Source organism: Dasypus novemcinctus, chromosome 27 (genome assembly GCF_030445035.2).
Source record: "Dasypus novemcinctus isolate mDasNov1 chromosome 27, mDasNov1.1.hap2, whole genome shotgun sequence".
Taxonomy (NCBI): Eukaryota; Metazoa; Chordata; class Mammalia; order Cingulata; family Dasypodidae; genus Dasypus; species Dasypus novemcinctus.
This window is the reverse complement of record NC_080699.1, coordinates 53,457,884-53,480,369: the sequence shown is the minus strand read 5'-3', so window position 1 is coordinate 53,480,369 and position 22,486 is coordinate 53,457,884. Positions and strand designations below refer to the sequence as shown.

The 22,486-nt window shown below is 41.5% G+C and overlaps 1 pseudogene; it reads right to left on the bottom strand.

The window, feature by feature from the left end:
- Positions 1 to 1,643: 1,643 nt before the first annotated feature.
- On the bottom strand, positions 1,644 to 11,437 carry LOC131276300 (COP9 signalosome complex subunit 8 pseudogene; annotated as a pseudogene).
- Between the last annotated feature and the right edge of the window lie 11,049 nt (positions 11,438 to 22,486).

Here is a 22,486-nt window from a genome sequence, read left to right as displayed (position 1 = left end):
ACCTGCAGAATACATGAAGGAGAGAATGTTAAAACTTAAGATAAATAAGGATGTTCAAATATTCTGCAGATTGTCATATAAAAAAGTGAAAGTCTGGCTGTTCAGTATGTCTTCAAAAGGCAGAGCTTAAACTAAGTAATAAGTATTAGCAAACAACTGGAGGCAGGATAGTTGTACAAGCATATCAATGATCTAATAGTCTCTTTTCCAATATCATGAACTGTGCACTTACTTTTCCCTTCTGCTGAAGGAAGGAGTAACTTAAAACTTCTCCTAGACATCTGCATGCTGGCCCATGCAGCGTGCTGATGCCCGCAAGGAGTGCTTTGCCACGCAGAGTTGTCCTCCTCATAGGGGAGCCCCATGTGCAAGGAGTGAGTCCCATTAGTAGAGCCACCAAGTGCAAAAGAAAGTTCAGCCTGCCCAGGAATGGTGCCGCAGACACTGAGAGCTGATGCAGCAAGATGACACAACAACAACAACAAATAAGAAACACAGATTCCTGTGCTGCTGACAACAACAAAAGGGGAGATAAAGAAGAACACGCAGCAAATGGACACAGAAAACACAGAACAGACACCTGGGGTGGGGGGGAAGGGGAGAGAAATAAATAAAATCTTAAAAAATATTTTCTTTTACATCCAAGTCATCCACTGCCAACAGAGAATCCATTCACAGCATCAGAAAAAAGTCTAAAGCTAACAAACTGTTTGTGGTCGTTTGAGACTGCATGTACCCCAGAAAATCATGTTCTTAAAGCTGTCCATTCCTGTGGGTGTGAACTTAGAGAGGGTGGGCCCTTTTGATTAGGTTACTTCAGGTAAGGTGTGACCCAGGCTGGTTCCTAATCCTCTTAATGGAATCCTTTATAAATGGGGTGAAAACACTGAGAGAAATAAAGAGAAAGACCAAGAAGCTAAGAGAGAAAGCCAGAAGCAAGAAGCTGAAGCAATGAAAACCAGAGAAAAAGGAAAGTCCAGCAGATACCACCATTGCCTTGCTATGTGACAAAGGAAGTTAAGGTCATTGGCAGCTGGTCTTTAGGGACAGTCTCTCAGCTGATGGCACCTTGATTTGGACATTTATCTCAGTCTCAAATCTCTAAGCTTGTAAGATAATAAAATTTAATGGTGAGATCTAGTTCATTTCTGTTATGTTGCATTGTCGTGGCTTAGCTGACTAAAACACTGTTTCCTCAGCTATGTTTTAGTATTCGACATCAAGAATTCTCAGGAGGTGGGAAGTCATAGAGAGCATATTCTCCAAAGAGGATGAGTCAAATACCCAGCGATTGTGCATTTTCTACTGTGGGAGGATGTCCTCAATTTCTAAATGACTCACTATAACTATCAATCAGTGCTATAGATGGGATTGACATGTGTGTTTTGGGGAAAGAGCAAGGAAAACACAGTTGACCACCAATGCTCTACATAAAACACGAGAGCTATATTTTAGGTAAACAGGAAACACAATCTAACCACATAACACCAATGTGGCCCATCCAAATGATTAAATAATACAAAGTGAGAATTATTTCAAAAAATTCAGCATACTTTTTAAGGACTATATATATATAGTTTTACATTTTTTTATTTGTTAGTATTCAGGACTCTGAAGGTGGATCTTGAAGTCAGAATGCCCCATCAGTTTTCAAGGAAAGCCATGGTGCTGGTCACTCTAACGACCTGCTGTGCATTGGGGATTGGTGGGTCTGGGGCAGCTCTGGTAAGAGAATAAACCTGTTAAAGGAAACATTCCAGGTCCCTACCACTGGCTTTTTGAGTATAAATCTTCTGTAGTGGAGTCAGCTTGCAATCGGTGTTACAATATCCCTTTCACAGCCTCTTCACCATGAAGGCTCACAAAAGCTGCAAAGCCACTGGCAATTACTAAAGGATAGGCAAAGTCATTGGCAAAGACACAAGTGTCCTCATTGCATCTCTTCATATCTCCATGATTAGCTGAACCATCTCAGAACACAGGTAAGTTTTGATGGTCATAAGATCCCAGGAAAATAGCTCCACAAGATTCTCTGTCCTATTGACCAAACTACCACAAGTCCAGAATGGGCAGATTTTATAGCAGGTGGCATTCCTTTCCAAAGAGAGTTTGCATTATGCATGTCATTTTGGAGCAGATATAAAACTACAACATGGAGCCTAGAGTGATTACAACTGAAAATGGGAGGATTGCATCCAGCATCCAGGTGGAATCTGAGCCTCCTCTTGACATAAAGGTGCAATGGACACAACCAATCCAGTGTCCACATAGAAGAGGTGGCATTGGATTGGGAAAAGTGGACATAATGGACAAAGGGTATGGGGAAAGGCAGGAAGAGATGAGAGGTGGAGGCATCTTCGGGACATGGAGCTGCCCTGGATGGTGCTTCAGAGGTAATCACCGGACACTGTAAATCCTCACAGGGCCCACTTGATGGAATAGAGGAGAGTATGGGCCATGATGTGAACCAATGTATATGAGGTGCAGAAGTGCCCAAAGATGTACTTACCAAATCCAATGGATGTGTCATGATGATGGGAACGAGTGTTGTTGGGGGGGGGAGAGGGGGGGTGGGGGGGTGGGGTTGAATGGGACCTCACATATATATTTTTAATGTAATATTATTACAAAGTCAATAAAAAATAAAAAAATTAAAAAAAAAAAAAAGAAAAGAAAAAAAAAAATAAAATAAAACTACAAGCTGACCGCATAGGGGTGTAGCAATTTCTCCAGGAGCCTTGAGTCCCTGATTCTTGTCCTGATCTACTGCATAATTAAGGGAGTGAAGTTCATCTCATCCACAGAGCTTGGACTTATGCACACACTAGACACGAGAGGGTGGGAAGTCCTGGGGATATCCTAAAATTCTGCTTATCACAGTTTCCCATAGAATTCTTGTCCATATGGGATGGACACTTCCTTCTCAAGGCAGGTATTGGGGACTGAATCATGTGCCCCACAAATGGCAACTTCTGATCCAAACCCCTGGTCCCATGGGTGCAGACCCATTTGCCATTAAGGTATTTGAAGATGGTACGAGTAAAGGTATGCCCAAATGGAATACAAAGTGAATGTGGATGGGCCTTATTCCAAAATAGCTCAAGTCCTTATAAGCCAAAGAAAATGGACACAGAAGAAGTAGCTATGGTCAACAGTCAGAAGCTGCAAGTAAGTTGAACTCAGAAAACAAAAGGGAAGGTGATGTGCTTTGCATTGTCATGCAATAGATAAGCCAATGCCCAAGAGTCACTGGCAGGCAGCCTCAGAAGGCAAAGGTCTTTATGGGAGAGCATCACCTTGTTTACACCTCATCAAAAACTTAACAACTAAGAAGAGCTCAGGAATAGATGGCTTCATAGGTAGATTCTACCAAACATGCTGGAAAGAACACTAATCCTACTTCCAAAAAAAAAAGAAGCGAAAGGAATACAGCCTAACTTATTCAGTGATGCCAACATCACCCGAATACCAAAGCCAAACAAAGATGCCACAAGAAAGGAAAACTACACACCAATCTCTCTAATGAACCTACATGCTAAAATCCTTAACAAAATACATGCTTATCATATTCAACAACACGTCAAATGAATTAGACACCATGACCAGGTGAGCTTCATCCCTGGTATTCAAGGATGGCTCACCATAAGAAAATCAACCGATGTTTTACACCATATAAACAGATCAAAAGGAAAAAATAACATCATCATCTCTATAGATGCATAAAAACATTTGACAAGATACAGCACCCTTCCCTGATAAAAACACTATAAAAGATAGAAAGAGAAAGAAACTATCTCAATATGTTAACGGGTATATATGAAAAACCCACAACTAACCTTACATAAAATGGTGAAATTCTAAAAGTTTTTCTTCTAAGATCAGGAACAAGACTAGGATGCCCACAATTCCTGTTCCTATTTAAGACTGTTTTACAAGTACCTGCTCAAGCACTTGGGCAAGAAAAACCTATAAAAGGCATCCAAATTTGAAAGGAAGAAGTAAAAATTTCACTATTTGCAGATGACATGATCCTACATAGAGAAGACCCTGAGAAATTGACAACAAAGCCTCTAAGCTTATAAATGAGTTCTGTGTAATGCCACAGATTAGAAGATCCATGTGCAAAAATCAGTAACATTTCTGCACACCAAAATGAGCAATCTGAGGAGAAAATCAAGAAAAAATACCATTTAAAATAGCAACTAAAAGAATCACCTAGGGATAAATTTAACTAAAGATGTAAATGACTTTTATGCAGAAAACTACACAACACTGTTAAGGAAATCAAAGAATGCTTAAATTAATGGAAGAATATTCCCTGTTCATGGATAGAAAGAGTAAATATCATTAAGATGTCTATCCTACCCACACTGATCTCCAGAATTACCACAATCCCAATAAACATCACCACAGCATTTTTTTGCTGAATTGGAAAAACTACAAAAATTTATTTCAATGTGCAAGAGGCCCTGAATAACCAACGATGCATGGAAAAGAGAAATGAAATATGAAGACTCATACTACCTGGCTTTAAAACATACTACAAATCTACAGTGGCCAAAACTGCATGGTATTAGCACAAAGACACACTGAACAATGTAACCGTATTGACAGTTCTAATATAGATCCTTCCATACCCACTCATCTGATATTCAACAAGGTCACCAAGCCCACTCAACTGAGAGAGAATGGCCCCTTCCACAAATGGTACTTGGAGAACTGGGTTTCTGTATTCAAAAGAATGAGACTGGAACACCATCTCACATATTATACAAAAGTCAAGACAAGATCAATCAAAGATCCAAATATAAGAGCCATCACCATAAACACCTTGGAAGATAATGTAGGGAAGCCTCTAAAGGAGCTTGTAGTAGGAAATGCTTTTATGGCCTTCACACCCAAAGCACAAGCAAGGAAGAAAAATAGATAAATGGGACCTCTTCAAAATTAAAAACTTTTGTACCTCAAAGGAGTTTGTCAGGAAAGTGAAAAGGCAACCTACCTATGGGGAGAATAAAATTCAGAAACCATATATCTGATAGGAGCCTAATATCCAGGATAGATCAAGAAACCCTACAATTTGAAAATGAAAAGGCAAAAACCCACTCCAAAAATGGGCAAGTGCTTTGGATAGATACTTCTCCAAAAAACAAATACAAATGACTGAAAAGCACATGAAAAGATGCTCAACATCACTAGTTATTAGGGAAATCAATATCAAAACTACAACAAGATGTCATCTTACACCCATTAGACTTGCAACCATATAAAAAAGCAGAAGACTACAAGTATTGGGGAGGATGTGGGGGAATGGGAACCCTCATCCACTCCTGGTGGGAATGTAGAATGGTGCAGTCATTTGCATGATAGTTCAACAGTTTCTCAAAAAACTAACTAGAGGTCTGCCCCATGATACAGCAAATCCACTGCTGAATACACACCCAGAAGAATTGAAAGCAAGGACACATCAGATACATACACACCAATGTTCATTGTGGCATTATTTACTATTGCCAACAGTTGAAATCAACCCAAATGCCCATCAAGAGATAAATGGATAAAAACAATGTGGTGCATACATACATTGGAATATTGCTCAGCTGGAAAAAACAATATAGCACTAACACAACGGATAATACAACATGGATGAATCTTGAGGATCTTATGTTGAGTGAAGCAAGTCAGGCTTTGAAGGACAAATATTTCATGACCTTACTGATATAAATTAAGCAATTTGAGCTGACTCACAGAGCAAGCATCTGGAAGATAGGTGTACAGGAAATAGAAATGGATAAGAAGATTGTCAGCCAAAACCTATATGGGTGAAATCTATGATGAGGTGGAAATGTGTAGCTGTGCAGTGAAATGACATGGCAGGGGTGTAGTGATACTATTGGGTTTGGTGCAGATCTGTCGGGGGTAGGATGTGGAGGGAGTCCTTAGAACTGGGACATGACTGAAGAAGGGAGCAGGTAAACACTGGGGACTGGCAGGGATGTGATTAAAAGTACAAAGTAGGGAATGCTCTTTTGTCAATTTTACAAGGAAGAGTTACTAATTTAGTGTGTTGGATGGAAGGGCATTTGGGACAAGGCATACCTGGGACAGCCTTTTCGGGAGTGTTCAAGAGGTCATTTTGCCATAGTGTGTTCTTTCAATGGGAAAAGATCCACAGGATGTTGTTGGATTCCCATCCCAGGGAGGCCTGCTATGTTCTCAAACAGATGGGTGGGAGTCCCTTGAGAGTATGGGTGGTGCCTTATAGGGGAGAACAGACCAGTGTTTCAAACCCTCAGTGTTATTGCAAGTAACTATGAATCTTGTTCTCCAAGAAATAAAGCCTGGTGTTCACCATGGGCCCCAAGGGGAGGGGGAGGGAAGAATAGAAGAAACTGGGGTCATTTTGGGAGCAACGGAAGTGTTCTACATGATATTTCAATGATGGATACAGGCCATGTTTAATTTCATCAAATATTTATAAAATGTATGGTTCAAAATGTAAACCATAATGTAAACCATGGCCCACCCTTAGCAGCTATATTTCAATATGGGTACATCAGCTGTAAAAAATATACCATCCACATATAAAAATGTTATTAATATGGGAAGAGGTAAAGGGGGAAAGATGATGGTTATATAGGAGTCCCCTGTTGTAGTAGTTTGATATAATTGATGGATTCCAAAAAGAAATATTGGATTATGCTTGGAATCTGATCTGTACATGGGCATGATTGAATTATGATTACAGCATTGAGTCCCTACCCCTTGGTGGGTGGGGACTCACAGATAAATATCATGGTGAAGAACAGAGTTCGGGATTTCTGATGTTAGAGTTTGATGCTGAAGACCTGGGAAGTCAGCACCCAAAGGAAAGGGAAGCCAGCACCAGGAGGGAACCTTGAACCCAGAGAAAAGCAAACCCCAGGAATAAAGGAAACCCAGAAGCCAAAACCCTTGCAGACACTGTGAGACATCTTGCTCCAATAGACTTTAGTGAGGGAAGTGACTTATGCTTTATGGTCTGGGATCTGTAAGCTCCTACCCCAAATAAATACCCATTATAATGCCCAGCAAATTTCTGGTATTGTGCATCAGCACCCCTTTCACTGACTAATATACCTGTATTCTATATGTGACATAACTGTGACCTAAAACTTCTTGGAAGACAAAATAAAAAAAAGAAAGACACTGGAGGAATTGAAGAAAATAAGATCACTGTACATGCAGGACGATATATATTACAGTGATGAAAGGGAAAACATACAAAAATTTTTAAAAAAATATTTTTCATTGTATTTTTAATATTCATATTTTAAATTTTTAATTTTAGTTTCTCTAAATTATTATGTATTTTTTTTGTTTTTTAATAGCCAACATTTTACTTAATTAACTGTACTGTAAGATTCCTATCAGCTCTTTATTTTGTTTTGTTTTTTTTGTTGTTGTTTTTTTATTGATTTTGTAAAAATATTACATTAAAAAATATGAGGTCCCATTCGACCCCACCACCCCCACCGCACCCCTCCCCCCCCCCCCAGCAACACTCACTCCCATCATCATGACACATCCATTGCATTTGGTAAGTACATCTCTGGGTATCTCTGCACCTCATGGTCATTGGTCCACATCATGGCCCACACTCTCCCCCATTCCATCCAGTGAGCCCTGGGAGGATTAACAATGTCCGGTGATTGCCCCTGAAGCACCATCCAGGGCAACTCCAAGTCCCAAAGGCGCCTCCACATCTCATCTCTTCCTGCCATTCCCCATACCCATCAGCCACCATGTCCACTTTTCCCACTCCAATGCCACCTTTTCTCTGAGGTCCTTGGATTGGTTGTGTCCGTTGCACCTCTATGTCAAGAGGAGGCTCAGATTCCACATGGTTACTGGGTGCAATCCTCCTGCTTTCAGTTGTAGGCACTCTAGGCTCCATGGTGTGGTGGTTGTCCTTCTTCAACTCCATCTTAGCTGAGTGAGGTGAGTCCAATAAATCAGATTGTAGGAGCTGGAGTCTGTTGAGGCTCAGGGCCTGGTTATCATATTGTCAGTAAAAAGATTCAATCCCCTAAATATATCTGAAACCCCAATACCAACTACAATTCCAGTAAAGTAGCATGATAGTCTTATGAAAAGAGATCCCCTCTGGGTCCAGTTTCATCACGCAGAAACACCAGCTCCAAAGAAGGGCCATCTGACATGGCAATGAACCCTATCTGCCATGACCATAGAACCCGTGGGTCCCTTTAGCCCTCAAAGGAACCAATACCTGGGGATTGTATCTACTTTATCTGTCTCTTAGACTCTGCTCAGCTGTGCATAAGGGCAATCCTTCTGACAGCCTCCAGACTCTTTTTTTTTTAGAGACTCATAGCCATATATACTCATTTCTCCTTTCTATTTCCCCCTTACATTAGATCAAACAGCATTTTAAAGTCATATTATTCTATGTAGACAGAGATATTCTACTGATCCACATCGAACCTTCAATTCAAGGTCATTTTCCAGTTGCATTATCAGTTGTTAGTTGATAGTGATCCCTCGGTGCCAGGGAGGCTCATCCCCGGGTGTCATGTCCCACGCTGGGGGGAAGGCATTGCATGTAGATGCTGAGTTAGGCTTTGAGACTGGCCACATTTGAGTAACATAAAGGCTGTCAGGAGGAAATTCCCAGGCACAGTGCTACTCTAGGCCTTGTTCTTATTTCAGGCATATAGGCTCACAAGCATAGTCATTAGTATCAGGGGCTCACTGTTGGACCCTCATTCCTTCTCGGTCCTTGCCGCTGCACTTGGGGGACTGCTGCTGCTCCCCTAGGGACCACGGCACAGCCACCCCCGGCCAGGGACCCAGTACCCCCCCAGCTTTAGTTTTTAATTGTTGCCACTATGAGTATATCCAAACATTACCATGCACCCTGGACATATGCCCTGTATAGCTCCCTGTCAGCCATATGTCCCCTGTCAATAGTATCCTATACCAGTATTCCTCCGCTGCCATTGTTGGACCACTCTGGGATCCAGAACTTCCTGAATATTGAAGCCCCAATATCATGTCAGGATCTCTTACTAGCAAAATGGGATATAGCGATGGGTTTAAAGGTTAGATATAGAATACGTGTTGACTTGGAAAAATTCTACATCCTATCTATTTCTTACATTTAAACTTATTATTTCATTTTCCTGTTAATTATACTTGGTGATATCCTTGGATTCATTTTTAAGGAAGTTTTGGGTCTCAGAAGGGTTTCAACTATGGTAAGGGAGGAGCATTGGTGTGGGGTGCCAGTGTGGGGGATATATGTTGGGAAGCTCACCTGGGCATACATATAAGGCATAAAATGTATTTTAGTGTTCATGGAGCATTTTTACAGTAAGTGGCGATTCACACAATAAATACGAATATCAAATTCCCATTGTGAGGAGCTCTTCCACTTTCTCTAATGGAACAGCAAGAATCCCCCAAGTACAGAGGCAATCACTAGTGAAGGAGGATGGTCCACTGATGGGCCCTTGATATTGATGACTTTGCTTGTGAGCCTTCACTCTTGAAATTAAAACTTAGCCTACTATTGCAAGGTGCGGAAGAGTTAGCTAGTGGGAACCACCCTGTGCTCAAAGGTGGCCTCTCTCTAAGCCAAAATCAGCATATAAATGTAATAACTTCCCCCCACCATGCTTTATGTCTCCCAGGGATGAGGAAACTCATGGAAATAAACTCTGGAGTATGGGTTACTAAGAAATGGAATAAGGGTTGAGAATGGGAGCTGATGACTGATGTATGTAGTGATATAATTTGGTTAATTGTAATAGAGTGGAAATGAATGGGGTTGAGAATAACACGTGTAACACATTATAGTAATGCTCAGAGTGAACATTATTGCTTAAATGCTCAAGTCAGAAAATAAGCACCACAAATCGGTAAGTTAAACTTCATCTTAAGATAGTAGAAAAAAGCAAACTAAGTCCAAAGCAAAGAGAAGAAAGGAAATAATAAACATCAGAAAGGAAACCAATGAAATACTATAAACCAATAAAAAGCAATATTATGTTGAAAAGATCAATAAAATAGTCAAATCTTGAGCTCAACTGAAGTAAAAGAGGACTAAATTACCAAAACCAGGAAAAGGATGGTAACATCACTACTAAGACTATGGAAGCAAAAAGATTACAAGCAAAAATTGTCCTTGTGGGTCACTAGGGGTAAGAGTGAGTGGTGCCACTCCCATTTCCACCCCTTGACTCCTGGACCCATGGACCATAAAGTGGATGCTGATTTAAAGCATACACAGCCTCCTGGAGAACATTGCCCCAGCCATGCAAGGTATTGCCAGCAGCTAGTTGGCATTGTTAAGGAGTCTTTGACAGGCCATTCCACCATTCTATCAATCCAGCTCCTTCGGCTGATGGGGAACATGGTAAGACCAGGGAATTCCATAGGCATGTGCCAATTCCTGCACATCATTTGCTGGGAAATTAGTTCCTTGAGCAGAAGCAATGCTGTGTGGAATGCTACGGCAGTAGATAGGACATTCGTTAAGTCCATGGATGCTAGTTTGGGAAGAGCCATTGCATGTAGGAAATGCAAACTCATATACAGAGTATGTATTTATTCCAGTTAAAACAAATCACTGCCCCTTTCATGGTGGAAGTAGTCCAATAGAATCAACCTGCCACCAGGTTTCAGGCTGGTCACATCAAGGAATGTTGCCCTATTGGGGGCTGAGTGTGGGTCTCTGCTGCTGGCAGATTGGGCACTCAGCAGTGGATGTAGCCATGTCAGCCTTGGTAAGAGGAAGTGCATGTTGCTGAGCCCATGCATAACCTCCATTCCTACCTCCACGGCCACTTTGTTCATGAGCACACTGGACAATGACAGGTGTGGCTGGGGAAAGAGGCTGAGCATTAGCCACAGACTGGGTCATCTTTTCCACTTGATAATTAAAATCTTCCTCTGCTGAAGTTATCCTCTGGTAGCATTCCCATGGGACAAAAAATTTTCATGTGTTTTGCCCACTGAAAAAGGTCAATTCACATAACTCTATCCCAGACCTCCTTCTCACCAATTTTCCAATCATGTTTCTTCCAAGTCCCTGACATTCCAACCAAGCCATTGGCAACAGTTCATGAATCAGTGTACAAATGCACCTCTGGGCATTTTTCCTTCCAAGAAAAATGAACAACCAGGTGCACTGCTCAAAGTTCTGTCCACTGGGAGGATTTGCCTCACCTCTGTCCTTCAGTGATGTCTCAGAAAGGGGCTGCAATGCTGCAGCTGTCCACTTTTGGGTGGTACCTGCATACCGTGCAGAACCATCTGTAAACCAGGCCTGTGTTGTCTCTTCCTCAGTCAAATGATTGTAAGGGACTCCCCAAGAGGCCAAACCTGTGGGCTGGGAAGGAGAAAATCGCATGGCAGCAGTGGTTATCATGGCCATTTGGGCTACTTCCCCATGTAACTTTCTCATGCCTTCATGATGCGCTCAAGCCCTTCTCATATATACCACTTCCACTTTATTATGGTTTGGTGGGTCAGACAATACCCAGCTCATGATAGGCAACTCAGGTCTCATGGTAACTTGATGACCCATAGTTAAGCATTTGGGCTCTACTAAGACACAGCAGCAGGCCAAAAGCTGTTTCTCAAAAGGGGAGTCATTATCTACATAGGATGGCAGGGTTTTGCTCCAAAATCCTAAGGACAGTGTTGTGTTTCACCTATAGGGGTCTGCCAAAGACAACGGACAAAATGATGATGAAGGACAACTGTCATCTGAAACAGAGTATTTACAACTGCAAGCAAAACAGCCCTTTACATCTGCCCCATGAGATCTAAACTGCCTCTGAATCTGAGACAGAGTGGGCATCAAAACCCCAAAAAATGTATGGTTTAGGAAAGAACCAACTTAAGGTGGTCAGCAACCATGGACAAAGTAAACGTTAATATTGTAACAATGGGAAGGCTTTTCGGCAAGATGGTGGCTGCGTGCCAGTTGCACCTATGACAGTGGCCTGTCTTTTTGAGAGAGGCCCAATTGGCTTGGTCATTACAGAATGTTGAGCCCCAGCATCAACCATCATATGTATGGTGTGGCCCCCAATTTGGACTCTGACCATAGGCTCTGCAGGGCCGGGAGAATAGGAGCCCAGTCTGTCCTAATAATCTCCATCAGAGTCCTCTATTCCTGCCAGCCCAATTATCTGATTTGCAGGGTTTTTTTCCTGAACTTTTTTGGACCCAGGTTTTGGTTTGTGATGCCCCACTAGCTTTCCTTGTTAATGTTTTAACTGCAGTGGCAGGGTTGAGTGGCCAGCTGGGACACTCTTGCTTCCAATGCCCATCTTCTTTGCAGTACACACACTAATTTTGCCCTAGCATAGGCCCTTCCCTCTCCTTGGGACAGGGGATTCCCAATTTACTCTCCTTGACACAGGAATGGATTTTTCCATGATTGCCACTGTCAGATCTGCCTTCTTCTTCATCTTCTGACTTTCTTCCCTCCTTGTTTCTACATCATGTTTGGCATAGACTTTACTAGCTACTTCCATGAGCTGAGAGATATTCATTCCAGCAAACCCATCCAACTTCTGCAGTTTTCTTTGGGTGTCAGCTTGTGATTGGGAAACGAATGCTGTGTTGACCATTGTTTGGCTCTCAGGAGCATCTGGGTTTGAAGGGTGTGCATACACAAAACATGCTGCACAGCCTCTCATAGAATTGAGCTGGACTCTCATCCAGAGCCTGTAGAATTTGAGTAGTTTTTGCCATGTTTACTGTCTTGTGGCTCCCCACCATGAATCATTCACCTGAGGCCCTATGGAAAGTTTCTAGTCAGTTGAGCCTGGTTGTGCTCTTTGGATCCCACAGGGGGTCCTCCTCTGGGGACTGCAAGTGGGCATATTGGTCACTGTCCAAACTTTCCTCAGGTGGATGCTAAGCCAGGTTAGAGCTCCCTGCATGACACGCATTCTTTCTTCAAAGTTTAATAAAGTCATTATAAATTGTTTACAATCAACCCAGGTGGGTTTGTGGGTCTGTATGATGGACTGGAAAATGTCCATCGTGGCTTGAGGCTTCTCTGAGAATGGTGAGGTGTGGCTTTTCCAGTTAAAAAGATCCGTTGTGGATAAATACGGGCAAGATGGTGGCTGCGTGAGCTTGCCTGGTAGTGTCTCTGCAGGGGGCGGCTGGGCAGCGTTGAAGGCTCTTTGAGACCGCGCTGTTTCGGGGATTTTTGCTGGTTGGAAGGTGTCTGGACGTCAATTCGGTGGGAAGGTAACAGAGAGGATACATCTATAATATATAAACGGAGGTCCCAGCTGGGCTCGGGAAGTTCCCTCCTTGGGTGGGCGGAGCCGCGGTAGCGGGTGCTCCTGAAGCTCCGGAGCCGCGGCGGCCAGGGTTTTTGTTTTTTTTTTTTCTTTTACTAGAGGCTTTGCGGTGCTGAGAAATTCGCGGATACTGGGCTGGCTGGTGAGGGATTGTTGGGACAAGACTCCTTTGCAGATTGATTTGGGGAGACAGACGGTGTTTTCTTGTGAAGCGGGGGACGTTTTTGGTCGCGGGACAGGGGGGGCAGCGCTTCCGCCTGGAGCCCCATCCCCACAGGGCCGGCTGCCGATCTGCAAAGGAATTGGATTTTGGACAATAAGGGGACACAATTGGGAGGCTGTTGTAGGGTGCAGTGAGGGAGGAGGACACGTCTGGAAGCTGATTGGAGGATATTTTGCGAAGTTTGGGATTTCGGATCTTAGAGTCTGTTTTCGGCGTTTCCAGCTGAAGCCCACCCCACCCGGCGGGGCTTGGGATCTGGGTCATTGAACTGGCCGTGGTGTAGAGGCGCCCTCAAGTGGCCGTTGCGAGGGAGCACAGGGAGGGAGCTGTCCAAAGGCTGATACCCTGAGGAGTTAGGTGAATTTCAGGGATCAGAAATTCAATATAAAATTCGCGGATCTGGCTTCCCCCACAGGGCTGGCACCCAGCTACGGGGATCCCTGAGGGCTGTGTTGCACTGCGGGGCTCCTAAGCTTTCTGTGGACCAGATTTGAGCTTGCCAGGTCTGGGTCCCCTGAACTCTGGCGGTCCACACCCCAGACTCACACCTCTTGAGTCTTCAGTGTCTCAGACTTTCCACCCCTGAATCCATCACGCTCTGGGGTCTACCTGGGGTCCTTGAGTGCCCTGGACCTCAACGTTTGAGTTTTATCTTTAATGGTTCATATTGTTTTGTTTTTATTTTCACTTTATCTTATTTTTTACTCTTTTTGACGCCCTGATTGCTAATATTGCATTATCCCCTAGTCTTTTCTCCTAGCGTCTCCCCCAAAGTCCTTTTTTTTTTTTATATACAGATATTTAGGGGTTTTTTTGGTTGTTGTTTTAGATAGTGTTGCAATTGTGACACGTGTATACCTGTATCTCTCTCCCCCCATCTGTTCCCCACCGCTTGCCTATCCTCTTTTTCTTTCTTCCTTTCTTCTTGCCTTTCTTTTTTTCTTTATTATAATTAGTGTTTTTTTTTTTGGTTCTCTCTTTCCCTCTTGTCCCTCATTTTCCACTTATTTTATTTTAATTCAAGTACACAATACGTGCTACAGGGAACACCTCACATTTGCTGGGTTTTCCCATCCTCCACTGCCTCATTTCTGTGTGAACTGATTTAGGCTACCTACACTATCCCTCTTCCCCTGCATCTTGATAACCACTATCATCTACTGTCTCTCCTATATTCCACCCCCCACCTCCCATTCTTTGATGCACAAAGTGTCTAACTCTTAATTTCTAATACCTTTGTTCTGTTTTCTGTCTGTTATCCACTCTTGAAACTATTACCTTTCTTTTCTTTTTCCTTCTCTAATGAAAACAATAGCTTTGTAGTTCATACCATATTCCGCCTATATTCAGTCATCTACTTCATAAAAGATACTCTACCTACAGCTATAACTCTATACAATCTACATGAATCTAACCTCCAACCTCCCAGATCTCATATTCTTGCTTTGTTAACATACATTACCAATACCACTTTACACTTTACCCTTGCTGACACAATTGTCTTTTCCCAACACTAATACTTTCTTCTAAAGTGAACTTAACCAACAACAAGTAACTTGAGTAAGAAGAAAAAAGTGACAAAGAGAAGATATAACACCTATGCAAAAATAACAACTAATTAACCTCCAAGAGCAGACAAAGAAGCTAAGGAACTGATTAAATTCATCAAAATAAAGAGATGACCAGAAAGCAACAAAAATCTACAAACCAAACCAATAATCAGGAAAACATGACTGAATCCGATCAACAAACCAATAAGCACGAAGGGGAGCAAAACTTGGCACAAGCAATGAAAGAACTCAGAACATTCATCACCGACAAATTTGATGCAGTAATGAAAGAGGTTAACAACATGAAGACATCACTTGGAGGGGAAATTGCAGACATACGCAAAAACATAACAGATATGATGGGAATGAACACCACAGTTCAAGAAATCAAAAATACACTTGCAGCAAATATCAGCAGACTAGAAGAGACAGAGCAGAGAATTAGTGATGTGGAAGACAGTACATCAGAAATCAAACAGATAGTAGAAGGGGTCAATAAGAAGATAGAAAAAATCCAATTAGGATTTAGGGACCTGAATGACAATGCAAAACGCTCAAACATACGTATTATAGGCATTCCAGAAGGTGAAGAGAAGGGAAAGGGGTCAGAAGGAGTGTTGCAGGAAATAATGGCTGAAAACTTCCCAAATCTACTGAAAGAGACAGATGTACATATCCAAGAAGCACAGCGCACTCCACAAGTCATAAACCCCAACAGGCCCACCCCAAGACATATACTTGTCAAATTATCCAATGCTCAAGACAAAGAGAAAATCCTAAAAGCAGCAAGAGAAAAGAAAACCATCACATACAAGGGAAGCTCAATTAGATTAAGTGCTGATTTCTCTTCTGAAACCATGGAGGCAAGAAGACAGTGGTATGATATAGTCAAGGTACTAAAGGAAAAAAATTTCCAACCAAGAATACTCTATCCAGCTAAACTAGCATTCAAACATGATGGAGAGTTCAAAATATTCGCAGACAAACAGAAACTGAAAGAGTATACCAACAAGAAACCTCCCCTTCAAGAAATTCTAAAGGGAGTTCTGCAGGAAGAAAGGAAAAAACAGGAAAGGCAAAGTTGGAGGAGAGTATAAGACCAACAACAACAACAAAAAAGACCAAAAAAATATACAAACAAAATATGACAAACACAAATCCAATCAAAATATGGCTAACACAAATAATTCCCTGATAGTAATAACACTGAATGTCAACGGATTAAACTCACCTATCAAAAGATTCAGACTGGGACATTGGATAAGGAAATATAACCCATCCATATGCTGTCTACAAGAGACACATCTTAGACCCAGAGACGCATGGAGATTGAAAGTGAATGGCTGGAAAACAATCATACAAGCTAACAATAACCAAAAAAAGGCAGGAGTAGCTATATTAATATCAGACAAAATAGACTTTAAATGTGAAACAATTGTGAGAGACAAAAAAGGATACTACATTTTAGTGAAAGGGAAAATCTGTCAAGAAGATCGAACAATCATAAATATCTATGCCCCTAACAAGGGTGCCTCTAAATACGTCAGGCAAAAGCTGGAAAACTAAGTGAAAGAATAGATACATCTACAATTATAGTGGGGGATTTTAATACACCACTATCAACTCTGGACAGAACATCTCAAAAGAGAATCACCAAAGAAACAAAACATCTGAATAGTATATTAGAGGAGCTCGATCTAATAGACATATATAGATCGCTACACCCAAACACAGCAGGATATACATTTTTCTCAAGCGCACATGGATCATTCTCCAAGATAGATCATATGCTAGGCCACAAAGAAAGGCTGAACGAATTCAGAAAGATTGAAATCATACAAAACATTATCTCTGACCACAGTGGAGTCAAGCTGGAGATTTGCAAGGGACAGAAGCCCAGACTTCACACCACGATTTGGAAATTAAACAGCACACTCTTAGAAAAACAGTGGGTCAAAGAGGAAATCTCAAAAGAAATCAATGACTACCTTGAAACAAATGATAATGATAACACAACATACCAAAATTTATGTGATGCAGCAAAAGCAGTACTGAGAGGGAAGTTTATAGCCATAAATTCATATATCAAAAAAGAAGAAAGAGTAAAAATCGAAGAACTAACTGCACATTTGAAGGAATTAGAAAAACAACAACAAAGTAACCCAACAGGAAGAAGAAGGAAGGAAATAACAAAGATAAGAGCAGAACTAAATGAAATAGAAAATAAGAAAGCACTTGAACAGATAAACAAGACCAAGAGCTGGTTTTTTGAGAAGATTAACAAAATTGACAAACCTTTAGCAACACTAACAAAGAAAAAAAGAGAGAAGATGCAAATACACAAAATAAGAAATGAGAAAGGCGATATCACCACTGACCCAACAGAAATAAAGACTATCATAAGAGGATATTTTGAAAAACTATATTCCAACAAAAATGACAATCTAGAGGAAATGGACAAATTCCTAGAAACACATAAGCAGCCCATATTGACGAAAGAAGAAATTGATGATCTTAACAAACCAATCACAAGCAGAGAGATAGAATCAGTTATCAAAAATCTCCCAACTAAGAAGAGCCCAGGGCCAGATGGCTTCACAGGTGAATTCTACAAAACATTCCGGAAAGAACTGACACCAATCCTGCTGAAACTATTCCAAAACATCGAAACGGAAAGAACATTACCCAACTCCTTCTATGATGCCAACATTACCCTAGTACCAAAGCCAAACAAAGACATCACAAGAAAGGAAAATTACAGACCAATTTCTCTGATGAACCTAGATGCAAAAATACTTAACAAAATACTTGCTAATCGTATTCAACAATACATTAAACGTATTATACACCACAACCAAGTGGGATTCATCCCAGGTATGCAAGGATGGTTCAACATAAGAAAATCAATCAACGTAATACACCATATAAACAGATTGAAGGAAAAAAATCACATGATTATATCTATTGATGCAGAAAAAGCATTTGACAAAATACAGCACCCTTTCTTGATAAAAACACTCTAAAAGATTGGAATACAAGGGAATTTTTTGAACATGATAAAGAGTATATATGAAAAACCTAAAGCCAATATTGTTTACAATGGAGAAATCCTAGACTCCTTCCCTCTAAACTCAGGAACAAGACAAGGATGCCCACTGTCTCCACTTCTATTTAACATTGTCTTAGAAGTACTTGCACGAGCACTGAGGCAAGAACCAGAAATAAAAGACATTCAAATTGGAAAGGAAGAAGTCAAAATTTCATTATTTGCAGATGACATGATCCTATACATAGAAAACCCTGAGAGATCTACAACAAAGATTCTAGAACACATAAATGAGTTTAGTAAAGTCGCAGGTTATAAGATCAATGCGCAAAAATCAGTAGCATTTCTGTACACCAATAATGAGCAAGATCAGGAGGAAATCAAGAAACAAATACCATTCACAATAGTAAATAAAAAAATCAAATACTTAGGAATAAATTTAACTAAAGAGGTAAAGAACTTATACAACGAGAATTATACAAGATTGTTCAAGGAAATCAAAGAAGACCTAAATAAATGGAAGACTATTCCTTGTTCATGGATAGGAAGACTGAACATTATTAAGATGTCTATCCTACCAAAATTGATCTACACATTCAATGCAATCCCAATAAAAATCAACACAGCCTTCTTTAAGGAACTAGAAAAACTAACTATGAAATTAATTTGGAAAGGATACTGAAAAAGAAAAACGAAATTGGAGGAATCACACTACCTGACTTCAAAACATACTATAAAGCTACGGTGGTGAAAACAGCATGGTATTGGCATAAGGAAAGACACATAGACCAATGGAATCGAATTGAAAGCTCTGATATAGAACCTCACATATATAGCCACATAATATTTGATAAAGCCACCAAACCCTCTCAATTGGGAGACAGTGGCCTATTCAACAAATGGTGTCTGGAGAACTGGATAGCCATATGTAGAAGAATGAAAGAGGATTACCATCTCACACCTTATACAAAGATCAACTCAAGATGGATCAAAGACCTAAATATAAGAGCCAAGACCATAAAAACCTTAGAAAGCAGTGTAGGGAAACATCTACAGGACCTTGTAATAGGAAATGGATTTATGAATATCTCACCAAAAGCACGAGCAGCAAAAGAACTAATAGATAAATGGGACTTCCTCAAAATTAAAGCCTTCTGCACCTCAAAGGAGTTTGTCAAGAAAGTAAAAAGGGAGCCCACACAGTGGGAGAAAATATTTGGCAATCATATATCTGATAAGAAACTTATAACTTGCATATATAAAGAACTCCTATATCTTGAAAATAAAAAGATAAACAACCCATTTAAAAAATGGGAAAAAGACTTAAACAGACACTTCTCCGAAGAAGAAATACAAATGGCAAGAAAGCACATGAAAAAATGTTCCAAATCTCTAGCTATCAGGGAAATGCAAATCAAAACTACAATGAGATACCACCTTACACCCATAAGATTGGCAGCTATGAAAAAAACAGAAGAATACAAGTGCTGGAGAGGATGTGAAGGAAGGGGAACACTCATCCACTGCTGGTGGGAATGCAGAAGGATCCAACCATTCTGGAGGACAGTATGGCGGTTTCTCAAAAAACTAGCCATAGATTTACCATATGACCCAGCAATACCACTGCTGGGTATATACCCAGCAGAACTGAAAACAAGGACACAAACCGATATATGTACACCAATGTTCATAGCAGCATTGTTCACTATTGCCAAAAGTTGGAATCAACCCAAATGCCCATCAACAGATGAGTGGATCAATAAAATGTGGTATATACACACAATGGAATACTACTCGGCTGTAAGAACAAACACACTACAAACACATGTGATAACATGGATGAATCTTGAGAACCTTATGTTGAGTGAAGCAACCCAGACATTGAAGGACAAATACTACATGACCTCAATGCTATGAAATAAACAAGCTGCCCTAGATAGCAAGAGACTGAACGATAGGCTTACAGGAAATCGGAGGGTGGAGGAAGGATATGAGCCGATGTCTGCAGGGGTGGAACTTAAGACGAGATGGTGGTAAGTATGAACACAAAGAAGAGATAAAATGGGGGCAAGGGGTTGCCTTTGGTTGGGGCTTTACGGGTTTGAGGGTGGCTGGGGAGGGACGGTTGGGTAATGTTGCCCAAAAGTGGGGGGAGGGAGGGGTAGCATACGAACACAGGAGAGGGTCAGGTGTTGGTGGAGAGTAAAATGCCGAGAAAATAATATCAAAATATAATAAAGAGGGTTACCTGTTTAGAATGCTCGGAGGGGAGGGTCTGATGCAGGACGGGCTCCTGGGGAATGTCTAAATGCTCATTCTGCCAGAGTGGGTGACACCATGGGGTAGTATCCCAAGTAGTGAGAGTGGGGGTGGACCCACATCCTGGGGAGGACTAATGCCACCAAATAGAGGGAACTCTATCCCTCGAGAGAAAAGGTGGCTCCCAGGGCATTGGGGCAAATGAGCAAGTTAGGCCCTAAACACTATTCCATCTATCTCTGGAAGTGGCTCCTCAGGAAACAGAGGTTGACTGTCACTGTGGGCACCAAGGTGGAAGGGAAAATGGACGTTAAATGTGTGGAACCAAAGTAAATGGGGGGCAAGGGAGGAGTTTCTTGAGAGTACACAAGGATGGATATAAAACATGTAATATTACACCATAACATATAGGAGACGACAGATTGATAATGTAAACCATAATGTAAAACATAGGAGAACTAAAAATGTAAAGAACTGTGTATCCTAAAGTATGCACCATAATGTAAGCACAGATATTACCATGTTAGAAAGCTAATATCTCAGACTCTGTACATCACCTTAAGTAAATATGATGTGAATAGGGTGTAAGAGTATCGCTGTGGAAGGAAAAAGGTGTTGTGGTGGATGTATGGGAGTGCTGTATATTATATATATGCATTGCTGTGGTCTAGGACTCCTACGAAGAAACGCTGAATAATTAGGGGGGGGGGGAAAAAAAGGATAGGATGTGGAATTTTTTCAAGTCAACATTCTTTATCTAAGTTCTTTATCTAACTTTATCCAAGTTCTTTATCTATCCTTTAAACCCATCGCTATATGCCATTCCCTAGTAAGGGACCATGACATTATATTGGGCTTCAAATTTCGGGGAGTTCTGGATCACAGAGTGTTTCAACAATGGCAATGGAGGGATACTGGTATGGGATACCAATGACAGGTGATATATGGCTGACAGGGAGCTGTACAGAACATATGTCCAGGGTGCATGGTAATGATTGGATATACTCATAGTGGCAACAATTAAAAACCCAGCAGGGGGGGTACTGGGTTCCTGGCCAGTGGTGCTCTGTCGTGGTCCCTAGGGGAGCAGCGATAGTCTCCCAGGTACAGCGGCGGGGACCGGGAGGGAGTGAGGGTTCAACAGTGAGCCCCTGATGCTAATGACTATGCTTGTGAGCTGATAAACCTAAAATAAGAACAAGGCCTAGAGCAACATTGTGCCTGGGAATTTCCTCCTGTCAGCCTTCATGTTACTCAAATGTGGCCAGGCTCGAAGCCAAACTCAGCATGTAAATGCAATGCCTTCCCTCCAGCGTGGGACATGACACCCGGGGATGAGCCTCCCTGGCAACGAGGGACCACTATCAAATACCAACTGATGATGCAACTGGAAAAGGACCTTATATGGAAGGTTCAATGCGGATCAGCAGAATATCCATGTCTACATAAAACAACATGACTTTAAAATGCTGTTTGACCTAAAGTAAGGGGGAAATGGAAAGGAGAAATGAGTTTATATGGCTACGAGTTTCTAAAAAAGAGTCTGGAGGCTGGCAGAAGGATTGCCCTCATGCACAACTGAGCAGAGTCAGAGAGACAGATAAAGCAGATACAACCCCCAGATATTGGTTCCTATGAAGGCTAAAGAGACCCATGAGAGTTATGGTCATGGCCGATGGGGTTTACTACCAGGGCAGATGGCCCCTCTCTGGAAATGGTGTTTATGTGTGATGAATCTGGACTCAGATGGGATCTCCCTTCATAAGACTTTCATACTAATCTGCTGGAGGTGCAGTTAACGTTGGGGTTTAAGATATAGTTAGGGGATTTGAATCTCTGGACTGATAATGTGATAGCCAGGTCCTGAGCCTCAACAGACTCCAGCACCTACAATCTGATTTATTGGACTTACCACACTCAGCTAAGATGGAGTTGAAGAAGGACAATCACCACACCATGGAGCCTAGAGTGATTACAACTGAAAATGGGAGGATGGCAGCCAGCATCCATGTGGAATCTGAGCCTCCTCTTGACATAGAGGTGCAATGGACACAACCAATCCAAGGTCCACATAGAA